At 37.9% G+C, this 17,273-nt stretch overlaps 1 long non-coding RNA gene across 1 annotated transcript in view; it reads left to right on the forward strand.

Moving 5' to 3' along the window:
- The window catches only part of LOC138149871 (uncharacterized), a 34,086-nt gene that overhangs the window by 13,406 nt on the left and 3,407 nt on the right, over nt 1-17,273 (forward strand). The window contains exons 2-3 of the long non-coding RNA XR_011165450.1: nt 15,349-15,404; nt 15,698-15,748. This is a non-coding gene — a long non-coding RNA (uncharacterized lncRNA). The remainder of the gene's footprint in view (nt 1-15,348; nt 15,405-15,697; nt 15,749-17,273) is intronic.

Raw genomic sequence — 17,273 nt, forward strand, 5'->3', positions numbered from 1 at the left:
ACTATGCTAAATGCTGGGGATACAAAAAAATCAAAAGATAGTGCCCATCCTTAAGGATCATATAATCTAATGGAGGAGACAACTTGCAAGCAAATATATACAAAGTAAGCTATATACAGGATAAATAAGGGGAATAAAAGCAAGAGAGGGAAGCACTGGGGTTAAGAAGTGTTACGCTACCTCAGTGGGCCTCCTGTAGAAGGCGAGATTTTAGTAAAAACTTAAAGGAAGCCGGGGGGGTGGTGTCAGAATTCAGTCTAGGAGGCACAGCATCCCAGGCATGGGGGACAGCAAGGGAAAACACGTGTGGATGAGAGATGGTTGGTGGAACGGCCATGAGGTCAGTGTCATGGGATCAAAGAGCACGTGTCTGGGAGGAGGCTAGCTAATGAAGGGCTTTGGAGGCCAAACGGCGTTTTGTATTGGCTTTTATAAGCATGGGGCTACTTAATGAGGAATTGCAAGCACATGGACTTTTAGCTTAACTCAAACTTGTAGGTGTATTTAAAGGTCACAACAAAAATTGAAAACATGATGTTAAACAATAGCCCTAAAATGTATGAACAGAACCATTCACTTTCATGGTAAAGAACAATAAGAGCTGGTATTGACATAGCCCTGTACGGTCTGCAAAGTGCTTGACATACCAATTGAGTCTCCCAATAACCTCGGGAAGCGGGTACTGCTATTCTCTTAGTTTTACAGGAAACTAAAGCAGACAGATGTTAAGTAATTTGACTAGGGTCACACAGCTAGTGAGTGTTTAAGGCCGAATCTGAACTCAGGTCTAATTCCAGGACCACTGCTCTAACCACTGCATCCTTTAACTGTCTGTTAGAAATTAATACCTCTCCTGGCATCTTGTTGCTTGACTTACTTGAGAGAAGTTCATGCAGAATACCAGCTCCAAAGGGGGTAGTTTGAGGGAGGAGCAGGAAAAGGGAGGCAGAGACAGCCAGAGACAGAGAGAGACAGAGAGAGAGACAGAGACAGAGAGACAGGGACAATCACAGAGAGGGGGGGGGAGACTGGGGCAGGGGGGAGGCAATATCACATGTTCTGCATTCCAAGCTCTCTGCTAGATTTGAAAGTTATTAGGTATATAGCTCCTTTTAAAAGAGATGGGTCAGTTTTGAACAGAGAAGGTCCAATGCTGAAAACAGAAATCTCTCAGTCACTGACAAAAAGACTACATATACACCAAAATATTCATAGCATCCCTTTTTGGAATAGCAAAGAGCCAGAAGCAAAGCAGATGCCCATCAACTGAGAAAATGACTTAAAAAAATCTTTACATGAATGCAATAGAATATGACCCAGAAAACTGGGCTGTAATGCTGGCTCTGCCACTAAGTAAGTTGTATAACTTTGGACAAGTGAACATTTCTGAGCCTATTTTCTGTCTGTAAAATGAAAGGGCTGGCCTAGCTAATATTCACCATTCCGTGCAGGTTGTGTTTTGGATGTGGACCTTAAATTTCAGTGACAAGAGAACTTCCACCAAGGAGGTCCGCCTACCAATGTAGATCAGCAGCTGTTCTGCAACTTAGAGAGCTGACTAGGGTACTGAGAAGTTAAATGAGCTGCCCAAGAGTTACATGGCCAGTATGTATCACAGGCAGAATTGGAACTCAGATCTTTCTGTTTCTAAGGCATTCTCTCTTCAATATGAGTGATGAGAATTCTAATTTCTAAACTCTCAGTTGAACTCCTTTCACTCACCTCTTTTAAGATATACAGCTCTTAGTTTTATGTATTAATTCAATAGTTTTCTTAATTTCAATTTTATTAATCTCTCATTTGGTTTTCAATATTTCTAATTTAGTATTTAATTGGGGATTTTCAATTTGTTCCTTTTCTAAGTTTTTCAATTGTATGTCCAATTCATTGACCTCCTTTTTCTCTAATTTAATCATGTATGCACTCAGGGATATAAAACTTCCCCTAAGAACTGCCTTTAATGCATCCCACAAATTTTGGTATGTTGTCTCATTATTATCATTCTCTTGAATGAAATTACTGATTGTTTCTATAATTTATTGTTTGACCCACTCATTCTTTAGGATTAAATCGATTAATTTCCAATTAGTTTTTAGTCTATCTTTCCATGGCCCTTTATTGCATATAATTTTTATTGCATCATGATCTGAGAAGGATGCATTTAATATTTCTGCCTTTCTTTATGGAATTGTGAGGTTTTTATGCCCTAGAACATGGTCGATTTTTGAGTATGTGTCACGAACCGCTGAAAAGAAAGTATAGTCCTTTTTATCTCCATTCAGTTTTCTCCAGAGATCTATCATATCTAGCCTCTCTAAAATTCTATTAGCCTCCTTAACTTCTTTCTTGTTTATTTTGAGGTTAGATTTATCAAGTTCAGAGAGGGGGAGATTAGGGTCCCCCACTAGCATAGTTTTGCCATCTCTTTCTTCCTCTAATTCCCTTAACTTTTCCAGGAATTTGGATGCTATGCCACTTGGTGCATACATGTTAAGTAATGATATTGCTTCATTCTCGATGGTGCCTTTTAGCAGGATATAGTTCCCTTCCTTATCTCTTTTAATTAGATCTATTTTTGCTTTTGCTTTATAAGATAAGGATTGCTACTCCTGCTTTTTTTACTTTAGCTGAGGCATAATATATTCTACTCCAGGCTTTTACCTTTACCCTGTGGGTATCCCTTTGTTTCAAATGTGTTTCTTGTAGACAACATATTGTAGGATTATGGTTTTTAATCCATTCTGCTATCCACCTCTGTTTTATGGGAGAGTTGATCCCATTCATATTCACAGTAATGATGACTATCTGTCTCTCCCCCCTCCATCCTATTCCCTCCCCTGCTTATGTTTTTGTTTCTTCTTTCTCCCTTCCCCTCCTTAAGGGTTTTCCTTTGGACCACCAACTCCCACAGTGTTTCCTCCCGGTGAACCCCCCCTTCTTTACCTACCCTCTCCCCTTACAACTATTTCCCTCCCCTCTAATCTCCCCTTCCCCCCTTCCCCTCCTACTGCCTATAGGACATGATAGACTTTTATACTTATGAGAGTATGTTATTCCCCCTTTGACCCCAAACCAATGAGAGTAAATTTCATACAGTGCTCCTCTCCCTCCCTCCTTTCCCTCTTTTTAATGAGTTTTCATGTCTTTTCACATTAGAATCTTAAACTTAACTGATTATGTTGATACCTCTTTGAACCAGAGCCAATGAGAATAATGTTCAAATGATGTCCCTCTCCCTCTTTCCTTCCCCTCTACTATCATGTGTTTTTATGCCTCTTCATATGGCATAATTTACCTTTTTCTGTCTATATTCGATTGCAGTCCCTTTGACCCCCTTAATAAGGTTTTGTTTATCATCAGACTAGTTCATTTATACCCACACCCTTTATCTATGTATAACCCTTTTAAAGGTCATGATAATCATATAAATTTCGATATTGACAGTTATCAGCTTCTCATATAGGGATGTGAATATTTTGCTCTTATTGCATCCCAAGTTATGTGCATGTGTGTGTGAGTGTGCATGTGTGCATGTGTGTATGTGTGAGTGTTTTCCTTGTTTACCTTTTTATGACTTTCTTGAGTCTTGTAATTGGAGATAAAATTTTCCATTGAACTCTGGCTATTTCATCAGGAAAGTCTGGAAGTCCCTTATTTCATTAAATGACCATCTCCTTGCCTGAAAGATCATGCTCAGTTTTGCTGGGTATTTAATGCTTGGTTACAGTCTTAGCTCTTTTGCCCTATGAAATATCAAATTCCAATCCCTCCAATCTTTCAATGTACAAGCTGCTAGGTCCTGTGTGATCCTGACTGTAGTTCCATGATATTTGAGTTGTTTCTTTTTGGCTGCTTGCAGAATTTTCTTCTTAATGTTATGATTCTGGAATTTGGCTACTATATTTCTTGGAGTTTTCAATTTGGGATCTCTTTCAGGAGGAGTCCAGTGAATTCTTTTGATAACTATTTTATCTTCTGATTCCAGGACTTCAGGACAGTTTTCTTTGACAATCTCTTGGAGGATGTTGTCCAGGCTGATTTTTTCATCATGGCTTTCTGGTAGAACAATAATTCTTAAGTTATCTGTCTTGGATCTGTTCTCTAGGTCAGTTGTTTTTCCAGAGAGATATTTTACACTTTCTTCCAATTTTGCAATCTTCATATTTTTTTTGATTGACTCTTGGTGCATCAATTGGGGAATGGCTGAACAAGTTGTGGTATATGCATGTAATGGCATACTCTTGTGCTATAAGAAACGAGAATCAGATGGACTTCATATTTACCTGGAGAGGCTTATATGAACTGATGCTGAGTGAGGAGAGTAGAACCAGGAGAAATTTGTACACAATTACAGATACAACGTATGTGTGATGACCAACTTTGACAGACTGGACTCTTCTCAGCAATGCTGATATAAGTCAATCCCAAAAGATTCATGATGGAGAGAGATATCTACATCCAGAGAAAGAACTAGAAAGAACTGAGTTTGAATCCAGATTGAAGCAAACTACCCAATCTTTTTCTTTTTCTTGTTTGGTTTTATTTCCTCTTTACCATTTTCATTCCATTTGATACAATCCATCTTTATAACCCGACTAATGTCTAATGTGAAAGTATTTGCAGATCCTATACTTGATTGTATGCCACCATGGGGGGGAGAGGAGGGAGAGGGACAGAATTTGAAACTCAAGGAATTGTGGAATTGAATCTTGTAAACTAAAAGTAAACAAACAAATTAATAATAAAAAAAGACGTCCTGCTTATTAGAATGGTTCTCCTACAGCATTGATTCTCCACAATTTTTTTGGTCTTCATATACCCTAAGTAGGGATGGAAACAGAAGAATTTTTCTTTTTTTGCTTTTGTGAGGGGGGAAGGTAGGGCAATTGGGATTAAGTGACTTGCCCAAGGTCACATGGCTAGTTTTTGTGTTAAGTGTCTGAGGCTCGATTTGAACTCAGGTCCTCCTGACTCCAGAGCCAGTGTTCTATTCACTGCAGAACCTAGCCACCCCTAGAAACAGAAGAATTTGAAGGGAGTTTGGATGGTATCACAGAACACAGGAAAAATTGAAAGATGAGCATATCACAATAAATTTTAGTATTCTGCTATTTCTATCCTACAGATTAAAGATATTTCCTTAATACTGATTTTAATTGTGATGACCATTTGTAAAGCAGAAGCCAATTTAATAGGGGATGGGGGGGATTTCTAGTCAAATTTCCTATCATTTGCTTTTATTTTAAGTAATACGGGAGATCCAAATGGTGAATTCATTTGTAAAATGAAATTGTAACACATTAAATTGACTTGGCCCAGACAAATCCATTGGTTATAGTAATAAGAAAAAACCACTTAGGAAATCAAACACTTTAAGGGAGGGGGAATTGTTATTATTATTAATGCAATAAATAGTGCTCTAGAAATCTGAATCATTTAACAAATAATTATCAACTTAATATCAAATATCAATATACCCAATTAGGCTTCTTTGAAATCATTTACATAGACATAAATTAATTTCAACACATAAAAGGACATACCTTTTTTTTTTTTTTGCTTTTTGGAGGGCAATTGGGGTTAAGTGACTTGCCCAAGGTCACAGGGCTAGTAAGTGCATAAAGTGTTTGAGGCTAGATTTGAACTCAGGTCCTCCTGACTTCAGGGCCTGTGCTCTATTCATTGCACCACCTAGCTGCCCCTAAAGGGACATAACTTTTTTGAGTGTGTATGGGGTTTTCAGGGAGGACTTGCATCCCTGTTGCGAGGGCTTGCCAAGCCCTTTTCAAGGCTGCCCATCTACCTTTGGTATCACCTGTCACCTAACTCTCACACACAGCTCCAAGAAACTGTAGCATGCACAGCAGCTACACCTCAGTAAAACCATTTCAGCAGATGGACTAAATCAACAGGTCTCAAGCTTGTCAGTGAGGATGGGATTGTCGGACCCAAGTGCGGGAAGAGACTTTCTCGATGAATAGGTGAATGAGAACAATCTGTTGCAATGGCCATGAAGGCACCTGAAGCAGGTTCTGTGCAGTGCTTAGAGCCTGATCAGGCACTGAAGATGCCAACATCATCCACTGTACCTTAGGCCATCGGTAGTCGACTTTTGTTTTGCCATGAGACTTCAATGACTAGGAGAGTGAGGCTGCCTCACTTAAGCACAATTGACTAGCAAGTTCCAACATCCTTGTGATGTCATTGGTTCTCTTTGAACCCTATTATTCTGACTCTGCCTTTTTTCTTTGTCAAATTTCATAAAGGCCTTTTCATAATAATAACCCTTCTACTTGTTGATGTTAATAGTCTTATCATATGATATTGAATTAATGTTCCACAAAGTATCCAATATTTCTCCATTGCTATACATTTATGTTGATTCCATTTTTTTGCCATTTCAAATAATTTTGCTATGATAAGTTTTAAACAGATATTTTTTGGTTTTAATAACACTTTCAGAGTTCATTCCTGTTTTGAATGTATCCATGTATTGCCAATCTTAATTTACTGTTTCTGAACAGTATTAAACTAGTATCATATTTAAGGTATGTGCATATCCAAAATGTAACATGGAAAAAAATAAGGTCATTCAAACATAAAATATATCAGAGCAAATAAGAAAATTATCATATATATTTTTGGGATCGTTTAATGAACACATATAATGTTATATACAACGATGGACCTGTATTTGAAACTCAACAAGTACCTATAAATTGCAAATTAATAAAACTATTGGAACACATGATATTTTTCTCAAAATCTATACCTCTTCAAACTTGCTCCTTTCTGTTCTAAATGCCACAATCCTTTCAGTCACTAAGGTTTACAACCTTAGAGTAATCCTTGACTCTTGTTTTCCTTCAGACCTCCCACATCCAATCAATTGCTAAATCTTATCATCCCACTTCCATATTATCTTTTGCATCTGTTCTCTTCTCTCCACTTCCATAACTCCTACCATGGTTCACGCTGACATCATCACTTGCCCTCACTATTGCCATAGCCTTTTTGTCTCTAGTCCCTCCCATTTTCCATTCATTGTCCATACTCCCCCAAACTTGTGTTCTTAGAACACAGATCTGATCTAGGTTACTCTCTTTTCTCTCCCTTCACTCAAAACGCTTAATGGTTCCCTACAACTTCTATGGATAATATATCAACTTCTCACCTTGGCATTTAAAGCTCTCCATAGTCAGGGTCCCATCTACTTCCCTAGTATTATGAGGGATCCTTTCCCTTCAAGCATTCTCTATCCTGACCATACTGACTTGCTACACAGCATTTTGTCTTCATACTCCTTGCTTTGAACAAATGATTTCTTTAAGACTAAAATTTCCTGCTTCCCCACAGCCACCCCCAAATCCCTGATGTCTTAGCATTCTTCAAAGCATTTTTCTGGTCTCCTACATGAGGGATTCCTGAACTTTCTCTAGTTTTAAGCATGCTTTGTGCCTTGAAATATATTTGTCTTACTTTGTATTTACTTACTTGTATATATAATGCATCTTCCCAGGAGAATGCATGCTCCTTGAAGGCAGGGACTGTTACAATTTTGTTGTATAATGCCTATTGTAGACACTTAATAAATATTTGTTGAAGTATGAGGCACTTGTTAGACAAACACATGTATGTGTGTATAAACATATTTATGTATATGCCTATATAGATGTGCATATAAACAAACACAGTCATATATCTGTTTGTATATGCAAATATAAACACATCTTTATATGTCATATAAATATATTTTATATATCTATAGAGATAAACATATAGACAAATATGTAATACATACATGTTTGTATATGTGTATGTATGTGTGGTTTGTATAATGCCATTATAGTGGTAGAAGTGATAGATGCCAAGTTTCAATTATATGCATTATTATTCATTCCATAAATAAGAATTTTATGTGAACTATGCATAAGGGACTAGGATGGTCATTGTGAATGATACCAGGCTGTGTTTAACATGGTGTCTGTCCAAAATTGGGAGACCTAATATTTCATTTCTGCTTGAACAAAATAAGCATACACCAGAGACAGAAATTTCTCTCCATAAATAGAACATTATGTTTAGAATTTGTAGCTCTCAGCTTACATATAACTTATATTATTAGTGAGGTATCTCCCAAAGGCACACAGCAAGTAAATGGATGAGCTAGGGTTTAATCCCAGGGGGCCCTTACTCTAATTCTAGTACTTGGTAGATTACTGCCTCGCCCCTCCTGACTCTCTAAATGTGGCATATATGAGTATATCAAAATGTATTCTTTACAAACAGTTAATAATAGCCATTCTGTTATTGTTTTATGATGGAGGAAGACATTTCAAATCCCCAGGGAGTTTTTTCCTTTTCAGTCACTTCTCACTTATTTTCATTTTAAGAGATTTTTTAAAAGTGAAAAAAATTTACTTTAAAATGAAGGGGAAGTTGTTGAATATGACCTGTGTCACATTGTAACAACAATGCAATATTCCCAATGCCTATGGTAACTATAAATATGCTGATATGGTTATTAATCACAAAATATACTGGCTCTCTACATAGGGGACAAAGCTAGAACATTTATTCAAATACCAGAAAACTGAGTCCCAAAACCAGAAAGTCAAAGCCATTACAGTAGCTATAAAGTTGGCACACATAGTTAATGTAATAAACACCCTCATTCTCAAGGCTTCAAAACAGAACAGGCTACTTCAGGCAAAGGTCCTCCTGTCCTCACTCACAGCAACTGCTCATTGTCCATGCAGTTCACTCCCAGAAGCTCTAGCTCCCCACAGTTCCCATCCCTGGCAGTCCTTAGCAGGAGTACTTAGCAGGAATTCTGGCTGGCTTAAAAAAAAGGAGTTTGCACCGCCGCTGCTACTATTGCTGCTGCCAGCCTTCACTGACTCTAGCTTGGCTCTGGCTTCCTCTTGCCCTACCCCTTCTTGATATGTCAGCAAGTTCAAGGGGCAAGGAAGATCTTCAAAACCCATAACCATTACACACATCTTTATAGGAAGTGGTAGGTTTTTTTGTCTTTGCATCCATTCATGAGTCCCTATACTCCCCCCCCCCCCCAAATAGTTTTGAGTAAGGATTAGGTCTTGAGTTGTAGACAATCACTCTAAATTCAGGAGAGACTTTAGGTCCCTTTATTTTCACTAAATTCAATGGCATACACCTGGTTTATTTTTTGTTAAAGTTATGTTCCAATAATAAATTTCTTCATGAAAAATGAATGTGGAAAAGGCTAAAAGATTTTCTTTTAGAAATAAATTGAATTTCTGGATTTAATTTCATGTAACATGGTGCTTACTTCTCATACTTCTAGTTTTGTTTTCAGAATGGTTCTATGACTACAAAATATTAGTTGTGTGTGGAAAACTATTTCTTGGCAAGTCGATGCCACACTGTGAGATATTTATAGTCAGTTCTTACATTGAAAAAGAAAAAGCTTTCTTGAAGGAGGAATGGTTTTTAAGTGGCTATTGGAAAATAAGTCCAACTCTCTATCCTCTATTGTTATTGGCTTGAACAGGACTGCTGAAGAATATTGTTCTGCAAATAAAAACTCAGGGAGACATTTATGAGGAATTGTGGATTCTTCTACTGAGAGCTGATTGGTTGTTTAGTCAATAGTCCAGAGCATTCTGCAAATAAAGGCACCTTTCCAATTTGTTCCAGTGGATGATTTCTTCAGCCTTCTGAACTAGCCAGAGAAATGCCCCAATTCTCCCCACAATTATAAATTTGTAGCCAGCTAAGAGAAGCTAGCCTGTGAAAATGAAACAACTTTCTCCCCAGTTCCCTTTGCTCTTCTTCATCTACTGTTCCTGTGTTCTACAGATTTCCTGCTCAGGTAAGACTCACTCATTGATTAATAGGAGCAAACCAATGTTCCCATCCCTTGTTCCCTCTTGGAGGGGTGTGTGTGGGTAAGCATGCCTGCATGCATGCTGCATTTCAGGGATAACAGACAGACTTTTACTGTCTTATGTCCATCCTTTGCTCACTTTCCTGAATTCTGCCTCAAGCTGTTCTATCTTTTCATTTCTCTGAGGCATTTGAAAAAAGGAAGGAAAGACCACAGCTCTTACAGCTTCTTTTTGTGACAGGATTGTCTGTGAACTTTTCCCCTCAGTGATGTCTAAGAAAAGTGGTGAATGATATTTCAGAGAGTTCTGCCTTCCTTTCTTAGAGTAATGAAACATGAGAAGTTTTTTTTTTGGGGGGGGGTTAGTGTTTTTTAAAGCTGGGATAGACTTTCAGAAACTTCAAAAGGCAGAAGAGTGTTATAAAATTTACTTCTGGGACACAAACCTTAAACACTCCTGCATAGGAATGGAAGCGGACACACATTTTGCAACAACAGCCTTTAAAAACATTTGTGTGACTTTCATTTTTATAAAAGACACCATGATCGGATATTGTCTCTGGGATCAGGGGTGGAAAAGGAGAAAAGGAGAAGGTTTCACCATGTAAGGATGAAGAACCACTGAATGGCACGGAAGAAGAGGGAGCCTGTTCTCAAGTTCTCAAGCAGTCCCCATGGAGCTGTCCAGGGTGCTTAGGGGAAAGCTTTGAAATCTATCAGATAAACAAAATTGTTTCTTCTTGAGAAAGAAGAAGGATGCAAGACATACACGCAACCAATCAATGAAAGTCTTCCTATATTTCTCAGATAACTTTTTTAGGTGGGAGAATGTGAGAGAGAGAATAATGACTCAATGTTCAATGCTGATGGGATACAGATAAAATAAGTTTCAGCAGAACCCAGAGGGTGAATGTGTTAGCTGTACGAACAAAAAGTTTTAGTTATTCCCAAGTTTTGCCATTGGAAAGTAGAAGATATCCAAAATATATAATCACAGAACTGCACGGTTTTAAGAAATCTTAGTGAGGACCTAGTCCAATCACTAGATCAACTAAAACTGAGAAATAAGTGCTTAGTCAGCCTCTTATCTCCACTAATAGTAACACTATCCTTTGAGGTATGCTATCCACTCTATTTTTGGGGATAGTTTTAATTATTAGGAAGCATTTCCTTATATCAACCCCCCTCTTCCTCCCTGTATTTTTCAAACCATTTTTTCTACTTCTACCTTCAGGGGCCCATCAGAGAAAGGCATGATCTCTCCTCTACAGGGAAACTTAAAATAGTGGATAGCTATATGCATCCATTCCAATTGTTATCTTATGCATGATTATCTCTCCAATCCCTCCAGTCAGTCTCCCAAACTCTAGGTCATGGATGCATTCCACCACATCAATGTTCTTTTTGTGCAACCCAGAAAAGGACAGAATACTCCAAATGCACCAGCATTTTGACCTGGATAGAGCACACTAGGACTCTTGTCTCACTCTGGACACTATACTTCATACAATTTGCTAAAATCCGTTTGTTTTGGATGTTACATAACGCTGATAACTTGTAATGAACTGGGAATACACCAAGATCATTTTCATTTGGACTACTTTATAGTCACACCTCTCTCATCTGTTTCTGCAGTTGATTTTTTAAAATGTATTTAGTATTTAATCTCCCCCCAGTAACATGTAAAAACAATTTTAAACACTCATTTTTAAACCTTTGAGTTCCAAATACTCTCCTTTCCACTCTCCCCAACTTACCCCTCATTGAGAAGGCAAGCAATTCAATACAGGTTATACATGTGTAGTCATGCAAAACATTTCCATATTAGTCATGTTGTAAAAGAAAACAGATAATAAAAACCCAAGAAAAATAAAGTTTAAAAAGTATGTTTCAATCTGTATTCAGACACCATCAGTTCTTTCTCTAGGGATGGGTAGCATTTTTCATTGTTCAGAGTTATTTTGGATCATTGTATTGCTGAGAATAGCTAAGTTATTTACAGCTGATCATCTTATAATATTGCTGTTACTTTATGCACATTACATTTCACTTTGCATCAGCTCATGTAAGTCTTTCCAGGTTATTCTGAGAGCATCTTGCTAGTAAATTTCTTATAGTACAGTAGTATTCCATCATAATCATATACCACAGTTTGTTCAGCCATGCCCCAATTGATGGGCATCCCCTAAATTTCCAATTCTTTGCCACCAGAAAAGAGCTGCTATAAATATTTTTGTACATATAGGTCTTTTTCCTTTTTGTTTTTTTATTTCTTTTGGGATACAGCCCTAGTAGTGGTATTGCTAGGTGGAAGGGTATGCATGGTTTTATAGTCCTTTTATAGTTCCAAATTGCTCTGCAGAATGATTGCATCAGTTCACAAATCCACCAACAGGGCATTAATGTCTCGTCTTACTCATATCCCCTCCAACATTTGTCATTTTCCTTTTTTGTCATATTAGTCAATCTAATAGGTATGAGATAGTATCTCAGAATTGTTTTAATATGCATTTATCCAATTAATAGTAAGTTAGAGTATTTTTTCATATCACTATAGATAGTTTTGATTATTTCATTTGAAAACTGTTTATATCTTTTGATCATTTGTCAATTGTGGAATGGCTTTTATTTGTATAAAATCTACTCAGTTCTCTACATGTTTTAAGAAATGAGGCCTTTATTAGAAAAACTCGCTTAAATTTTTTTCATAGTTACTATTGCTAACTGTATTTCCCTCCATCCTATTTTCTCCACCCCATCTATTCTATTCTCTCTCTCCTTTCACCCTGTCCATCCTCAAAAACATTTTGCTTTTGACTACTTCTTTCCTCAATCTGCCCTCTCTTCTATCACACTGTCTATCCACTTATTCCCTTTCCCTCCTACTTTCCTGTAGGGTAAGATAGATTTCTATGCCCATATGAGTGTATATGTTATTCCCTCTTTGAACCAATTCTGATGAGAGTACTGTTCACCCACTCCTCCTCTCCTCCCCCCTTCTATGGTAAAACATTTTTCTTGCCAATTTTATATGAGATAACTTACCCTATTCCACTTCTCCCTTCCCCCTTCCCCCAGTACATCCCTTTCTCACCATTTAATTTAATTTTTCTGGATATCATCCCTTCATATTCAACTCATACCTGTGTCCTCTGTCTATATATATATATATATATATATATATATATATATATATATTCCTTCTAACTGTCCTAATAATGAGAAAGTTCTTATCAGTTACAAGTATCATCTTCCCATGCAGGAATGTGAACAGTTTAACCTCATTAAGTCCCTTATGATTTCCCTTTCCTGTTTACCTTTTTATGCTTCTCTTGAGTCTTGTATATGAAAGTCAAATTTTCTATAATAAGTTCTGGTCTTTTCATTGAGAATGCTTGAAAGTCCTATATTTTACTGACTATCCATTTTCTCCTGAAGGAATATACTCAGTTTTGCTAAGTAGGTGATTCTTGATTGTAATCCTAGCTTTTCCCCACCAGAATATCATATTCCAAGTCCACAGATCATTTAATGTAGAAGCTACTAAATCTTGTGTTATCCTGATTGTGTTTCCACAATACTTACATTGTTTCTTTCTGGCTGTTAGCAATATTTTCTCCATGACCTGGGAGCTCTGGGTTTGGTTAAAATATTCCTGAGAGTTTTCATCTTGGGATTTCTTTCAAGAGGTGATCAGTTAATTCTTTCAATTTCTATTCTGCCCTCTGGTTCTAGAATATCAGGGAAGTTTTCCTCAATAATTTGTTGAAAGATGATATCTTGGTTCCTTTCTTGATCATAGCTTTCAGGTAGTCCAATAATTTTTAAATTATCTCTCTTGGATCTGTTTTCTAGGTCAGTTGTTTTTCCAATGAGATATTTCACACTGTCTTCTATTTTTTCATTCTTTTGGCTTCATTTTATTGTTTCTTGATTTCTCACAAAGTCACTAGCTTCTACTTGCTCAGTTCTAATTTTTAAGGAATTATTTTCTTCAGTGAGCTGTTACCTCCTTTTCCATTTGGCCAATTTGACTTTTTAAGGATTTTTTCTTTGGTGAATTTTCATGTCTCTTTTTCCATTTGGCCAATTCTGCTTTTTAGGGTATTTCTCTCCTCACTGGCTATTTGTACCTCTTTTACCATTTTATCTAGTCTGTTTATTTTAAGGTGTCATTTTCTTTAGTATTTTTTTGTCTCCTTTATCAAGCTGGTAACATTTTTTTCATGATTTTCTTGCATCACTTTCATTTTTCTTCTCAGTTTTTCCTCTACCTCCTTTACTTGATTTTCAAAATCCTTTTTAAGCTCTTCCAGGGTCTGAGACCAATTATCTTTCTCTGAGGCTTTGCATGTAACTGCTTTGATCTCATTGTCTTCTTCTGAGTTTATGTTTTGATTTTCCCTGTCACCATAGTAACTTTCTATGGTCTCATTTTTTTCAGTCTATTTCTTGACTTTTTTTTGTGCTTTTTGGAAGGCAATTGGGGTTAAGTGACTTGCCCAAGGTCACATGGCTAATTTTTGTGTTAAGTGTCTGAGGCCGGATTTGAACTCAGGACCTCCTGACTCCAGGACCAGTGCTCTATTCTCTGCGCCACCTAGCCACCCCTATTTCTTGACTTTTAACCCTTTTTTTCAAGTAGGGCTCTGCTTCCAGGTTATAGGGCACACTGCCCAAATTTCAGGGGTTTTGTACAACTGTTTTCAGAGATTCTTCTAGGGATATGTAAGTTTTCCATTCTGCCAAGGTGGTATGATCTAAGGAGAGCTGTGTTTACTACTCTCCTGGCCTGTGTTCTGCTCTGTGAGTGACCACAAACACTTTTTTTTTCGCTTTTTGGAGGTGGGAAAATAGGGAAATTGGGGTTAAGTGACTTGCCCAAGGTGACCTGGCTAGCAAGAATTAAGTATTCGAGTCCGGATTTGAACTCAGGACCTCCTGATTCCAGGGCCAGTGCTCTATTCACTGCGCCATCTAGCTTCCCTGACTACAAGCACTCTCTTCTGCCCTGGAACTGAGATGAGGATCCTTGCTCCACTGTAGGTCACAAGCTCTATTTTGCTGGCGCTCCTCCTTGCCCTGGGACTGCCACAAAGGGTGGCCACCCTGATCCAAGTACAGGTAAAGAAAAGCATCCTGCTTCAGCGCTAGCAAAGAGACCCTGTGATCTCCTTCCGACCCTCTGGGGCTGAGACCTCCAGGAGCAGCCGCTGCCATTCCTGGTGATTCAGGGGTCTCCAAGGCCTGCTCCTGGTTTGCTGGGGCCCAATCTGTGCTGGTGAGGCCTGCGCTAGACTGTAACTCCACTCTCACCTTAGTGTGACATGTCTTACCTGCCAGTCTTCTAAGTTTGAACCAAGGGCAGGTTATGATGGGTACCTCAATTTTAAATGAGAAGACTCTGACTGTTTTTCCTGTTAAAATAGTTGTTGTGATCTCATTTCTGATGGATATTTATTTATGGTTTATTACAATAGAATTTCCTAAGCCTTTGTCTCATTCTCCAGCTGGTTTGGACATTGGGCAGCTTGAGGTATGTTCCTTTTCTTTACACATAATTTAAATTTTTTAAAATATTTTATCTTTCAGATTATTTATAATAAACCTGTGGTTTTTAAGCAGATTCATTCATCATTAATTCAATTAATTAATCCTAAGAATCCTGAAAAAAGTCCCTGTTCAGTATGTGAGAACATAGCACATGTTCTTGAGTAGATTATTTTTAGAATTATCCAAGTATTGTATTAAAATATCGCTAACCAAAGAAAACCAGCTGTGTGCATGACAATACTTGCTCCTCATACAATGTTTGCTTTTTTTGAATAGAGCCTGGCATTTTGTTTAAATCACTGGACAGCTGTGTCTAAACAACCCCAGGTAAAAACAAGACTTAAAATTGTTATTTTCAGTTCTTTTAGAGATGTGCATTTATTTATTGCCTTTGTCATACATTCTTTAGCCAGGCTACACTTACTACATGGGAGGGATGCGTTTTCCCTCTTTTTCTCTGTGATTAATTACTTTGCTAGCGTAAGCGCACATTGATCCTTGCAGAGGTTCTAACCTTTGTTATTCCTGTTCATGTTTTCCCGTTACACTGACCTCCCCCCCCGAAAAATGATGTCCTGTGCATCCTGTTTCTTTTTATCCTTTTTGTACCTTGACTATGCATCAGTTGACTCTCTTATTTACTACATGACTAGCCCATACAAGTATCGTCACATTATAGCCAAATATAATCATAAATTATCATCTAAATACGGGCAAATCATCAGAAATTTGGATAGTACTCTTTCCTGTTATATAATGTCATTTCAATTATCTGATAAAGCAGCCTGGAATGCATTTGTGGAGGTAAAATGAATCAGGGCCGGTTTCCTGATAATCAGGCTGTGAAGCGAAAATATATTTTTATCAGTCAAGAGTTCAAGAGCAGAGGCCACCTCATTTCTGGATCAATGTTATATTTACAGACTGGTGCTGTAAAAGATATTTCAGATCTATTTCTTCTGTGTGACTCCAGCCAAAATAACACATTTGACAGCAACTGTGATTCACATAGCCACACATGACATGAGCAAAGAGTATAGATTGATAAGAGAGATCTCTTTTTGTCTTTTTTGTTTTGCCTTTTGGAGGGCAATTGGGGTTAAGTAACTTGCCCAAGGTTACACAGCTAGTTTTTTTGTGTGGGTGTTGTGTCTGAGGCCAGACCCGAACTCAGGTTCTCCTGGCTCCAGGGCTTGTGCTTAACTCACTGTGCCACCTAGCCGCCCCCAGATAAGAGAGATCTTGAGAGATCTAACCCAGATGACATTCTATTTATTTTAAAACCCAGAGTAGGAGAATCCTTATTATTTGCACTGAAAAATTGGCAGTTCTCACTGGCAGGAAACTTCCAGTTAGCCAAAATATTCTATGCTCTCTTTTCCTAACTTTGCTGTTTTTCATATGTATGAAGAATGTTTCATGTCACTTCTCATTTTTGGAAGTAGCCATCACTAACGTGGCACCCAAATGGAAAGACTGGGGTCAGATGTCACAATGACCCAAGTCCCACTCACTACCACACATAGCTTGCATTGGAGCAGCATCTGGAAGGCAGCTTGTTCCTTTTGACATTCCCCCTGGGAATATGAGCATAGGGATGGAGGCTGGTGCTGCACAGGTAACATAAGGCAGGAAGTTTATTCTCATGCTTTCATCATATGATGTCCTATGGCACACCTTACATGAAATATGGGGCTTAGAATAATGGTCCTTTCTTCCTTCCTTCCTTCCTTCCTTCCTTCCTTCCTTCCTTCCTTCCTTCCTTCCTTCCTTCCTTCCTTCCTTCTTTCCTTCTCCCCTCTCTGTCTCTCTCTCTCTCTCTCTCTCTCTCTCTCTCTCTCTCTCTCTCTCT

Source organism: Petaurus breviceps, unplaced genomic scaffold (genome assembly GCF_028583685.1).
Source record: "Petaurus breviceps papuanus isolate PSGF00001 unplaced genomic scaffold, PetGlider_PUasm1.0 90849, whole genome shotgun sequence".
Classification (NCBI taxonomy): Eukaryota; Metazoa; Chordata; class Mammalia; order Diprotodontia; family Petauridae; genus Petaurus; species Petaurus breviceps.